Source organism: Balaenoptera borealis (genome assembly GCF_965194805.1).
Source record: "Balaenoptera borealis genome assembly, chromosome: 1".
NCBI lineage: Eukaryota > Metazoa > Chordata > Mammalia > Artiodactyla > Balaenopteridae > Balaenoptera > Balaenoptera borealis.
Genome location: NC_138860.1, coordinates 71,030,027 through 71,041,506, shown reverse-complemented (window position 1 = coordinate 71,041,506; position 11,480 = coordinate 71,030,027). Strand labels below are relative to the sequence as shown.

At 62.0% G+C, this 11,480-nt stretch overlaps 1 pseudogene across 1 annotated transcript; it reads right to left on the bottom strand.

Moving 5' to 3' along the window:
- Positions 1-3,275: 3,275 nt before the first annotated feature.
- LOC309617920 (thimet oligopeptidase-like) lies at positions 3,276-6,703 on the bottom strand (annotated as a pseudogene). Its single transcript has 7 exons — positions 6,562-6,703; positions 5,986-6,361; positions 5,711-5,906; positions 4,655-4,712; positions 4,420-4,548; positions 3,645-3,783; positions 3,276-3,431 (listed from the first exon to the last, which is right to left on the bottom strand). The product of its transcript is annotated as a thimet oligopeptidase-like (transcript).
- Between the last annotated feature and the right edge of the window lie 4,777 nt (positions 6,704-11,480).

Sequence of the window (11,480 nt, the reverse complement as noted above, 5' to 3'; positions counted from 1 at the left end):
CACTCAGCAGGGCCCACGCCTCCAGCTGGGACCCTGGAATGTGTCTAAATGGTCATCGCTCCCCAGGCCAAGGCCAGCTCCTCCCCACCTCACTCAGTGCCCAGACATCTCCTCCTGGAGCAGGCCAGCTCGTCTGTGCCTCGGAGTATCACAGGGATGAAATATTCATGAGTAGATACATAATTCAGCCGCTCATTAGCTGGGTCTTAAAAGCGTAAGCTGAAATTAAACAGGCGCTCGCTGGCCTTCTGCGGCAGCCCGTGTGTGACAGGCACATGGCCTGTTTGTTCCTCTCTCTGAAATCACCTGGCTCCTCCCCTTCCCCCCCCCCCGCCCCCACCAACATTCTGTTTGAACAGAAAACAGGATTAGGTTATTAGAAGGGTTGTTTGTATGTGGAGCTAGGAGAATACCCAGACTCGCTGGTGCACGATAAATCCCTTTCTGTCCCGGCCCTGAAAGTCTACCGTGCATCACCATGTGGGTCAAGTTATTAAGGGCTTCGGTTGCATAAGAGTGTGTTGGAGGGCGGCTCTGGGTTAATTGTTAGTACCCTTGGATTCCTTCATCGGAATGAGCCCGTTGCATTCGTTGATTGCCTGCGTGGACTCTGAATCAGTGAGACAAAGGCCTGGCACGTTTTGATTTGGAGGCGTCCAGCCAAGTTGGGGCCTGAGGTGCTGCCTCGAAGAGTGGGCCTGGGGGTTGGTGGGGGTGTGCGGGCAGCCTAGCGGGGCCTCGTGCTGACCGGCGCCTGTCCTCTCCCCTGGCAGACGATGCTGTTGGAGAAGAGCCACGTGGCCCGGCAGCTGGAAGGGGAAGGCAGTTTCGAGGTTTTCTCCCAGATGCTATCCGGATTGGACCTGGCTCTCAGGTGAGCGACTGGGCTGAGCAGGGACAGCCGAGGGCAGTGAGACAAAGGGCCTCCGCTCTCCAGGGCCCCAGCCCTGCCTCTGCCCAGAGGTGAGAGGCAGTGGAGCCCAGTGGTTAGGAATCTGGCCTCTGATTCTTGCTGCCTGGTACTGCTCCTGGGCTGGGTGAACCTGGCCAGGTGTCACCTGCTCTGAACCTCCGTTTCTTCCTCTGTAAAGTGGAAATAGTACCTTGACTGCTGACCTTACAGGATTAAGTGAGATAATTCACATATGGCTCTTTATACACGCTGGGGGGTGGTGGTGGATGTCTGCTGTGACGGTGACATTTTGGTACAGGTTCTGACAGCAGCGTGGGAGGTGGGCAAGGAACAGCAGACCCCAAATCTTCCAGAAGCTCCTAAACTCTGTGAGAGCCTTGGGTGCACCTGAGGTAGCTCAGGGCGAGGAGGCACCAGGTGGAACAGCAGAGAAGCCACAAGACTCATCTGGGAGGGCCTTCTGGGGGAGGTGGCCCAGGGAGTCATCTCTGCCCCTCGCTGACTCCTGGGAATTCTTGGACATGTGGCTCCCTGTCTCTGAGCCTTGGTTTCCTCATCTGTTGAACGAATGAGTAAGGTTCTATCTAGTGAAGCTCCAGGGAGTGCTCACCCCAGGCGAGGGGTGATAATTTTCAATTTGCCTCTGCGTCCCCCATCATTTGTCTCCTGCCTTCCACCCCCGTCTGAAGGGCAGGCCCAACCTGTCCTGAGCCTCTTGGCTAAGGCCAGAGGGGCACCTTACCCTTTGGAGAGAGGGCAGATTAGGGAGGAAACTCCCAGTTTTCAGAGCAGGGTAACTGAGGAGTAAGGAAGCTTCTGGAAGGCCTTCACTTAAGAAGGGCCCATTGAGGGCAGCAAGTGAGGAATATTCGGGAGGCAGGGCCAGGGCCTGAGGCAGACCCCGGGGCCACCTGGGGCACTCTGTGGAGCCCCGTGCCATGATGCCCACCTGCCCTGCCAGGCCACTGGTGTGGGTGGGTCCTCCCTTACTTCTGGTCCCTTCTCTGTTTCCAGGACAGAACTGTACCTGCACCAGCTGGCAGACAGCAGCTCCTTCGGCATGGGCGTGTGGCCTAAGGTAAAGAGGAGGTCCTTCTGGGTGTGAGTGGGTGTCTGTGTCCCCATGGCCAAGATGGGCGGGTCCCCTGTGTGGCTCGTCCCTCTGCCACTGGGGTAAGTAGTTGGCAAGGGCTGGTCACGTGGGGGAGGCAGGGTTGCCTTTATGGGGCCTGGGCTTGTCAGGGAAATGAGTCTTGTGCTAATAAAGGGAACCAGGAGGTGGTTTGTGTAGAGGTAAGGGCGCGGTCTCCGGGACAGGCTGTCTGGGTTCAAACCCCGGCTCTGACACTTACTGGATATGAGACCTCAGGCATGGACCCTAGCCTCTCTGAATGTCTGTGTCCTCTTCGGTAAAATAACAACAGAACGGGCGGGCAGGCTGAGGGGAGGACAGAGCGTGGCACGGCCTGCCCGCCTGGGCCACGGGGAGAAGGTCGGGGCGCCGCCCGCGCCCTCGTTCCGCTGCCTGGCGTCCTTTGTGGAGGCAGGGCTCCCAAGGAGCTCAAAGGCCAGGGGAGGACACACGGGACGGTCCAGAGCCACCCTACCGCTCCAGTGGTGCAGCACCCTCTCTGAATTCCTACTGCCACCAAAACACATCCCTAAGGCCTTTGGGAAGAATTGCTAGGACCCAGGAAGGCGGCCCCTTGCTGTGGTCCAGACTTCAGCAGCTGCCGATGACCAGAGGGAGCCAGCCGGCCGGCCGTGAGCAGGAGGACAGGACACGGGGACAGGGACAGCCACAGCCGGGCTTCCCGCAGCTGTGCCCACCGCCAGAACCAGCTCCAGCCAGTCACAGCCCCCGAGATGCCAAACAGTGACGGGCGAGAGGCCGGCAGGAAACTGACACCCCCTCACTGGAGAGCCTGCCCGGTCGGGGTGCGGGGCACCATCCCCGTCTGAACTCACCCCACAGCTCAGCCGTCTCCCAGTGACCCAGACGCGTCACCACGGCCCCAGGGCTGATCCCCGACCAAGGTCAGAACTCCCCCCAGTGTGACGGCCCCCATGCCACTCCTGTGGTGGAAGGGACGGCAGGCAGAGACCAGGAGTAGAGTCTTTTTTATTAATGGCTGCGTTTTCAAAGAACCGTTTTGTTACCAGGAAAGCTCCCCAGGAAGGGATTGCATTAGTGCAACAAGGGGGAGCCTTGATGCCAGGCTTTCCAGACACTTCCAGGTGGAGACTTTTGGCCTAGGCCGGCCGCCGGGGACTCGGGGGCTGGGAGGACACACGGCCCCTCCCCCGCCCCGACGGGGCGCTAAGGCACCCGGCCCGCCTGGGGGGGCAAAACCCCGTGCCGTCAGCAGGCCGGCGGCTTGCAGCCCTCAACCTGCAGCCCTTTGCTCAGGAGGAAGGCGTCCTGCATGGGGTCACAACCCAGGAAGAGCTTCACCATGCCCTTGGCATCCTCGGAGCCCCCTGGCCTCAGAATGCAGCTTCTGTAGTCCATGGCAACCTGAGGAGAGGGGGCGGGGCTGCAGGAGGGTGGAGCACCCCCTTCACAGAGGGTGTGGGTGTGGCCACCTCTGCTGTGACTCAACAAAGGGCAGGGGAGCAGGGGGTTCTGGGCAGGGCCCTCAGAGCCTGGCAGGCCCAGGCGGGCGGCACAAGCATCTAGGCCCAGGCCAAGGACCTCCGTGTTGGTCTGCACGGCAGGCCGGCCTCTCACCTTGCCACTCAGGACGCCCTCCTGCTTGAAACGAGTGTGTGGACCGTGTCCGCGGAGTACACCTCGCTGCACAGGTAGCCATAGGACTGGGCGTCGTAGCTTCCTGCCAGGTGGCCGAAAGTCGCAGGCAGGTGGGTCCCTGGGACACACGCGGAGAGGCTCCTGCCCGGCCCCCTGGCCGCTCCGTGCCCCTTCCCCAGAGCCCAGAGCTTGGGGCCTCAAAGCAGCCCTGTCTGAGTCCCCTGCCACTAGAGGGAGTATTGGCCCAACACTTCTAGAAAACGGGGACCTTGCTGGCAACTCAGTGGAGGGACACAATTCAATCTTTGCCGACTTTCTGCTGAAGCTCACGAGGGTTCACCCCTAAGCCTCTTACAGGGACAGCTGCCCGAGGCTCCGAGGGATGAGTCAGGGCTCGCCCTCCAGCACGGGGAGAGCGCGGGTTAAAGCGCTCACGAGGGAGTGAACTGCGTCTCCGCACCGACACGCACGGGCAAACCTCGTCGACGCGTTCCGTCCGGGGTATGAAGCCCTCTCCTGCCTCTTCCAGGCTCTCCAGAAAGCACGTGCAGATAGGCCCAGCCCACCCTCGGACTCCGCGCGCCACAGCTGGAGGGACCAGCCCAGGAACCCAGGCAGGAAGAGGCCAGAGGTCAGTGGGCCTCGACCAGAGCCCGTCAGTCGGTCCCCCTTCACACACCACCAGAGGATCCTCTTGAACTGGGCAGTAGCCGCCAACCGACCGCTAAGGTGGGCCCGGCGTGTGCTTGGCTACCTGGCGTGGCTGGGACCCTGAGGATCTCCTGGCAGAGGCGGGCATTGTCCTAGGCCGGTTCCGAGGGCGTCTGCATGTGCAGGGCCTGGTCCACCTTGGCCAGGACGATCTGGCGCAGGTTGAAGAGGCCTGGAGGGCGGGAGGAAGGAGACGGGGGCGCTGGCACTGTGTCCAGGCCGTGCTTTCCAGCCGGGCGGTCCGGGAGCCCCTTTCCTTTCCCTCGGCCCGGCCGCACGGGGGTTGGCCAGCCGGGACTTGATGAGCTTGTCCAGCAGCTCCTGGGGGACGGCGCTGCCCGTGCCCCGCCGAGACTGGCAGCAGCGCCAGGGCTTCACAGGGCGCGGCGCTCCCGGCCCCAGAGCCTACCCTCTGGTTCTCATCCCCGGCTGTCACCAGAGTCGCAGGCAACGTGCCCTTCTTTTCGTTTGTCTTTTTTCCGGCCCGCAGCCACGCAAAGCTGTGAAGCCCTGCCACTCGCTGCCACGTGGATGCACCCTGAGAACACGATGCTCAGCGAGAGAAGTCAGACACAGAAGGACACACAGGGTGTGACCCCACTGAGGGGAAACGTCCAGAACAGGTAGATCCACAGAGTCAGAGTGGGTTCCTGGTTGTCAGGGACAGGGGAGGGGAGGGAATGATAACTAAGGGCGTGAGGGACCTTTTTGGGGTGAGGGAAATGTTCCAGAACAGGGCAGTAGTGACGGCTGCACAGCTCAGTAAAGTGTCCCCACGCGCTCCGGTTGCAGTCTGTGAGAGCATCGCTCTCAGGACGAAGGGCTGACTGCAGGAAGACTGAACGAGCACTGGGTCCTGGGCCCAGACGCTCATCTGGGGACCCCCCCCACATTGGGAAGTCACTGGGACTTGCTGAGCCTCCACCGAGACTGGCAGCAGCCCCAGGGCCTCACAGGGCGTGGTGCTCCCGGCCCCAGAGCCTAACCTCTGGTTCTCATCACTCATCACTCACCAGCCTTGCATGCAACGTTCCTTTCTTCTATTTTGTCTTTTTTAAAGGCAACTCTTGAATACCTGTATTTAACATGCAGGGAACCAGTCCTGACTCCTTGATCTGGGACTTCCAGCCTCCAGAGTCTCGAGGACATCCACTTCCGTTGTTTACGCGCCCAGTGCGTGGGGTTTGATGATGGAAACTGACACCGAGGGCGTCTCCTCGTGCGGGGTGACATCAGCGGAAGAATCCCGTGGCGAGGGCCTGCCTGAGGACCACGGGAGAGCCCGGGCCCTCCCCGCCCCCTGCCTTCAGCCCCTCGCCCGCACCCTCCTGGGAGCGGAGCTGGTGCATCGCTTGCCAGAACTCATGGAAGTAGGTCTCCAGCTCATCATGCTGCAACAGGGAGGGCGGGTTGGGCGTAGGCTTGGTGAAGTTGGCCACCATGGCCGCGATGGCAATCTGGCGCCTCCCGTCCTGCTGCAGGCAGCCCGGCTGCAGGCCAAAGCAGGCCATGTGCCCGGACTTCCCTTCCCTGGGGAGGGACGCGGGTGAGGCCCCGCTACCACAGAGGAGCCCCGGCCCACGGCCGACAGGTTCCCCCACGCATGCACCGAGGGTAGAGGTCCAGGTAGAACTTGCTGATGGATGACCTTGCCCGAGGCCGCGTCCCGGACCGTGTAGAGCCTCACATCTTCATCTTCGTGACGCATGTTGGCGCCTTCCTCCAGGTCGAAGGTCAGCCCCAGCAGCTCCTGGGAGATGCCCAGCCGCCCGCGCGTGACCACCTGCATGGGGAAGGACTCATTGAGCAGGTACTGGTCCACGTGGTAGCGCGTCTCCTCCCCCTGGTTCATGTAGTAGCGCAGGTCCTAGACGTTGATGGGCCCGTCAAAGTGCAGGCCCCGCCTCTGGCACTCAGCCTTCTTTAGCTCCAGGATCACGGCCGCTCCTGCTCCCCGAGGGGCTTCAGCTTCTGGGCCAGCTCATCTGCGGGCGGAGGGGAGAGGCTCAGCTATGTCCCTGTGGCAGCCGCCCAGCCGCCCCCCACCCCACGCCCCTCGAGGCAGAATGAAGGGTTGGGGAAGGCGACCCCCAAGGGCTGACACAGTGGGGTCTCAGGCAGCACCACGTCCAGTCAAGGTCCACCTGACCCCCGTCCCCACTGGGACTCGGGGAGGCGGGGTTACCTAGGAAAGTGGCCACCACCTGGCTGGTCTTGGCCATGTTCATCTCCAGCACAGAGTCGGCTCGCGTGCTGAATCCCAGCAGGCGGGACTTCTGAGCCTGCAGCCTTACCAGCTCCCCGAGGATCGCGCAGTTCTCCTGGAACCCAGAGACAGCCAGCGCTGGGGACCGTGGGCCACGCCCTCCCCACAGGCCCCGGGCCAGGTCTCTGTGGGTGGGAGGGCTCTCAGGCCACTGGCGGGCACAGCCAAACCCCCTCCCTCCTCCTCCTGGCCTGGATTTCTAGACACTTTGGTGCTGTCCTAACATGTGGTCTTTATGAACACAGGTCCTTTTGGAACAAGAAACGGCGTGAACCATGATGGGCTCTAAGGCCAAGGGCAGGAAGAAATGTGACCAGGCTCTCCAGGAGCCACCCAGGGGCCTCCCCGGGCTCAACAATACAAACTTGGCTGCCGTGCAGACAGCAGCTCATCCCCACGGCGCCCGAACACCCAGCCCCTGGACGGCGAGAGACCTGTTGCTGCAGGTGCCCCGTGGTTGGCTGGTGAGGCCTGGCCCCAGGCGTACGCCACCTTCTCTGGGGCCACCTCTCTGGGTCTGCGGTGGTGTTCTCCTGGGAGCCCCCAGTCACCACAGGACCAACGTGGCCTGTCTGCAGCCCAAGAAGGTGGGGACACAGGTCTGTCCCCCGTGGACATCACCCGCGAGGCCGAGCAAGCACCAGTGGTGTCTGCGGGGAAGATGAAGGGCTCATGCACAGCCCCCATCTACTGAAGATGCTAAACGGGAGAAGCACAGACTGCAGCCACATGCGGTATGGACCAAACGCAAGTGTCCTTGCAGGAACCGATGTCTGAATGTCGAGGCTGTTCCCGGGCCACAGTGAGAAGGCCCAGGCCCCACGCAAGGCACAGAGAGGGGATGGGGGGAACATCTGCGAATCTGAGCTCATCGGGCATCACCCCAGAAGGAGAGGGAGAGAGCCAGAAGGAGATACGGAGGGAGAGGGAGAGAGAGGGAGGTACAGACGTCTCTCCTTTCCCTGGGGGTTCTCTAGTGCAGCCAAGCCTGAAAACCACTGCATTTCGGGAGATGGGTCCTCGTGGAAAAGTTAAATAGTAGCTCATGGCATTATCGACACATATTAAAATGGCCCCAAATCTTGGGGAGTCAGGGAGGGGAGCTGGCGGCTGCCTCGTAAACGAGGAGAGATTGGGCGTCAGAGGAGGTGCCTGCCTCCACCACCTCCGCCGCCGCTGCCCCCCCCCCAGGGCCCCGCAGACTTCATCTCCCAGCTGTGGTCCTGGGCTGGAAGGCAGCGGGGAGGTCAGGCCGTCCCAAGCATCAACGTTGACTTCAGGGCTGATCTGAAAGGCGCCTGGTGTTTGTTGAAGCAGAAAAAAGAGAAAGCAGTGGGCAGAGGATGGGAGGGGGAGGGAGCCCCCATCAGCCCTTCTCCCTGTCTCCCTCTCTGTCTCCCTCCCTCCCTCCCTCCCTCTACCTCCCTGCCTCTCACTCTCCCTCCATCTCTCCCTCTGCCTCTCTCCCTCCCTCTCTCCCTGTCCCTCTTGCCCTGTCCTGTCCCTCTCTCCCTCCCTCCATCCCTGTCTCTCTTTCCCTGTCCCTCTCTCCCTCTCCCTCTATCCGTCCCCCCTCCCTTTCCCCGTTTCCATCTCCCTCTCTGCCTCCCTCTTTCCCTGTCCCTGTTTCCCTGCTCTGCTCTCCCTCTCCCTCTCCCTCTCTCCCTGTCCCCCTTTCCCTGTCCCTGTTTCCCTGTTCCGCTCTTCCTATACCTCTTTCCCTCTCCCTCTCTCCCTCTCGTGCTCCCTCTCCCTCTCCCTCTCCCTCCACCTCCTTCCCTCTCCAGAGAGGGAAGGAGGTGGAGGGAGAGGGACAGGGAGCAGGAGAGGGAGGGGGGAGAGGGAGAGAGGGATAGAGGGAGGGAGAGGGACAGGGAGCAGGAGAGGGAGGGGGAAGAGGGAGAGAGTGATAGAGGGAGGGAGGGAAAGACAAAGACATCTCTCCCTCCCTCCCTCTATCCCTCTCTCCCTCCCTCTCTCCCTCCCTCTCTCCCTCTTCCTCGCTCCCTCTCCTCCCTCTCCCTCCGTCTCTCCATCTCCCTCACTCCCTCCCAGAGACAGAGAGATGAAGAGGCAGAGACAAGGGAGAGGGAGAGAGGGAGAGGGAGAGAGAGGGGGAGAGAGGGAGAGACGGAGAGAGGGAGAGAGAGAGAGGTCTCTTCCTCCCTTTCCCTCTCTCCTCCTTCTCTCCCTCTCTCCCACTCTCCCTCTTCCCTCTCCCTCCCTCCCCCCTCCCTCTCTCCCTCTCCCCCTCTCCCTCGTCTCTCCCTCTCCCTCCATCTCTCCCTCTCTGGGAGGGAGTGAGGGAGAGGGAGAGACGGAGGGAGAGGGTGAGACAGAGGGAGGGAGAGGGAGAGAGGAAGAGAAAGGGCGAGGGAGGGAGAGGGAAGGAGGACGAGACGTCTCTCCCTCTCCGTCTCCCTCCCCCTCCCTCTCTCCCTCTCCCTCCCTTCCTCTCCCTCTCCCTCTCCTAGAGGGAGGGAGGGAGAGGGAGAGACAGAGGGAGAGGAGAGGGGGAGTCGGAGAAGGAGGTAGGGAGAGGGAGAAGGCGAGAGGGTGCCTGCTTCCCTCTCTGTCTCCCTCCCTCCCTCCCTCCCTCTCCGTGTCCCTGTCTCCCCCCTCTCCCTCTCCCTCTCCCTCTGTCTCTCCCTCTCTGGGAGGGAGAGAGGGAGAGGGAGAAGGAGGGAAAGTGATGGAGGGAGGGAGAGGGAGAGAGGGTGAGGGAGAGAGGGAGAGAAGGAGGAGAGAGGGAGAGGGAGGGAGGAAGAGAGCTCTCCCTCTCTCCCCCCTCTCTCTCCCCCTCCCTCTCTCCCTCTCCCCCTCTCCCTTGTCTTTGCCTCTCCCTCCGTCTCTCCCTCTCTGAGAGGGAGTGAGGGAGACGGAGAGACGGAGGGAGAGGGAAAGGGAGGAGAGGGAGGGAGGGAGGGAGAGACGTTTCCTCCCTCCCTTTCCTCCCTCTTCTCCCTCTCCCTCTCCCTCTCCGTCTAACTCTCCCGCTCCCTCCATCTCTCCATCTCCCTCACTCCCTCCCAGAGGGAGAGGGGAGGGAGAGAAGGAGAGGGAAAGAGGAGAGGGAAGAGGGAGAGGAAAGAGGCAGAGGAAAGAAGCAGAGGGAAGAGGCAGAGAGGGAAGAGGGAGAGAGGGAGAGGGAGAGAGAGGGGGAGAGAGGGAGAGACGGAGAGAGGGAGAAAGAGAGAGGTCTCTTCCTCCCTTTCCCTCTCTCCTCCTTCTCTCCCTCTCTCCCACTCTCCCTCTTCCCTCTCCCTCTCTCCCCCCTCCCTCTCTCCCTCTCCCCCTCTCCCTCGTCTCTCCCTCTCCCTCCATCTCTCCCTCTCTGGGAGGGAGTGAGGGAGAGGGAGAGACAGAGGGAGGGAGAGGGTGAGACAGAGGGAGGGAGAGGGAGAGAGGAAGGGAAAGGGCGAGGGAGGGAGAGGGAAGGAGGGCGAGACGTCTCTCCCTCTCCGTCTCCCTTCCCCTCCCTCTCTCCCTCTCCCTCCCTTCCTCTCCCTCTCCCTCTCCTAGAGGGAGGGAGGGAGAGGGAGAGACAGAGGGAGAGGAGAGGGGGAGTCGGAGAAGGAGGTAGGGAGAGGGAGAAGGCGAGAGGGTGCCTGCTTCCCTCTCTGTCTCCCTCCCTCCCTCCCTCCCTCTCCGTGTCCCTGTCTCCCCCCTCTCCCTCTCCCTCTGTCTCTCCCTCTCTGGGAGGGAGAGAGGGAGAGGGAGAAGGAGGGAAAGTGATGGAGGGAGGGAGAGGGAGAGAGGGTGAGGGAGAGAGGGAGAGAAGGAGGAGAGAGGGAGAGGGAGGGAGGAAGAGAGCTCTCCCTCTCTCCCCCCTCTCTCTCCCCCTCCCTCTCTCCCTCTCCCCCTCTCCCTTGTCTTTGCCTCTCCCTCCGTCTCTCCCTCTCTGAGAGGGAGTGAGGGAGACGGAGAGACGGAGGGAGAGGGAAAGAGAGGAGAGGGAGGGAGGCAGAGGGAGGGAGGGAGGGAGAGACGTCTCCTCCCTCCCTCTCCTCCCTCTTCTCCCTCTCCCTCTCCCTCCAACTCTCCCGCTCCCTCCATCTCTCCATCTCCCTCACTCCCTCCCAGAGGGAGAGACGGAGGGAGAGGCAGAGACAGGGGAGAGGGAGAGAGGAAGAGGGAGAGAGAGGGGGGAGAGAGGGAGAGTGAGAGAGGGGGAGGGAGAGAAGGAGAGGGAAAGAGGAGAGGGAAGAGGGAGAGGAAAGAGGCAGAGGAAAGAGGCAGAGGGAAGAGGGAGAGGAAGAGGGAAGAGGGAGAGAGGAGAGAGGGAGATAGGGAGAGGAAAGAGAGAGGGAGAGGGAGGGAGAGGGAGAGAGGGAGGGAGAGAGGAAGAGACAGAGGGAGAGACAGAGAGGGAGTGGGAAAGAGGTAGAGGGAGAGCGGAACAGGGAAAGAGGTACAGGGAGAGAGGGAGGCAGAGAGGGAGGAGAGGAAGCAGGGAGAAAAGAGAGAAAGAACACACCGTCTACATTTCTGTCAAATGACACCGGGGATCCTTACACAACCAGGAGAAAGTAACACAGGGAGGCTCTTTCTCAGCTGGAACTGGAACTGCAGACGGGGCCAAACACCACCAGGCTGGCCACACGTGTCCAGCCGCCGCTCCAGCCCCGTCAGCCGTGAGTCCGGTCACCAGGGCTCTGAGTGTCTGCTCCAGGGAGCTGGGGTTCACCCTCTCACCCGGGAGGCCGGGCCAAGAGAGCAGGGCCCCGGGCTGGACACATAGGGGAAAACGCATCCCCACAGGACAGCTTGTGCGAGCAGATTCAGCTACCAGATTCTAGAGGCCCGGGACCACCCTGTGGCCCGTGAAACCCAGGAGC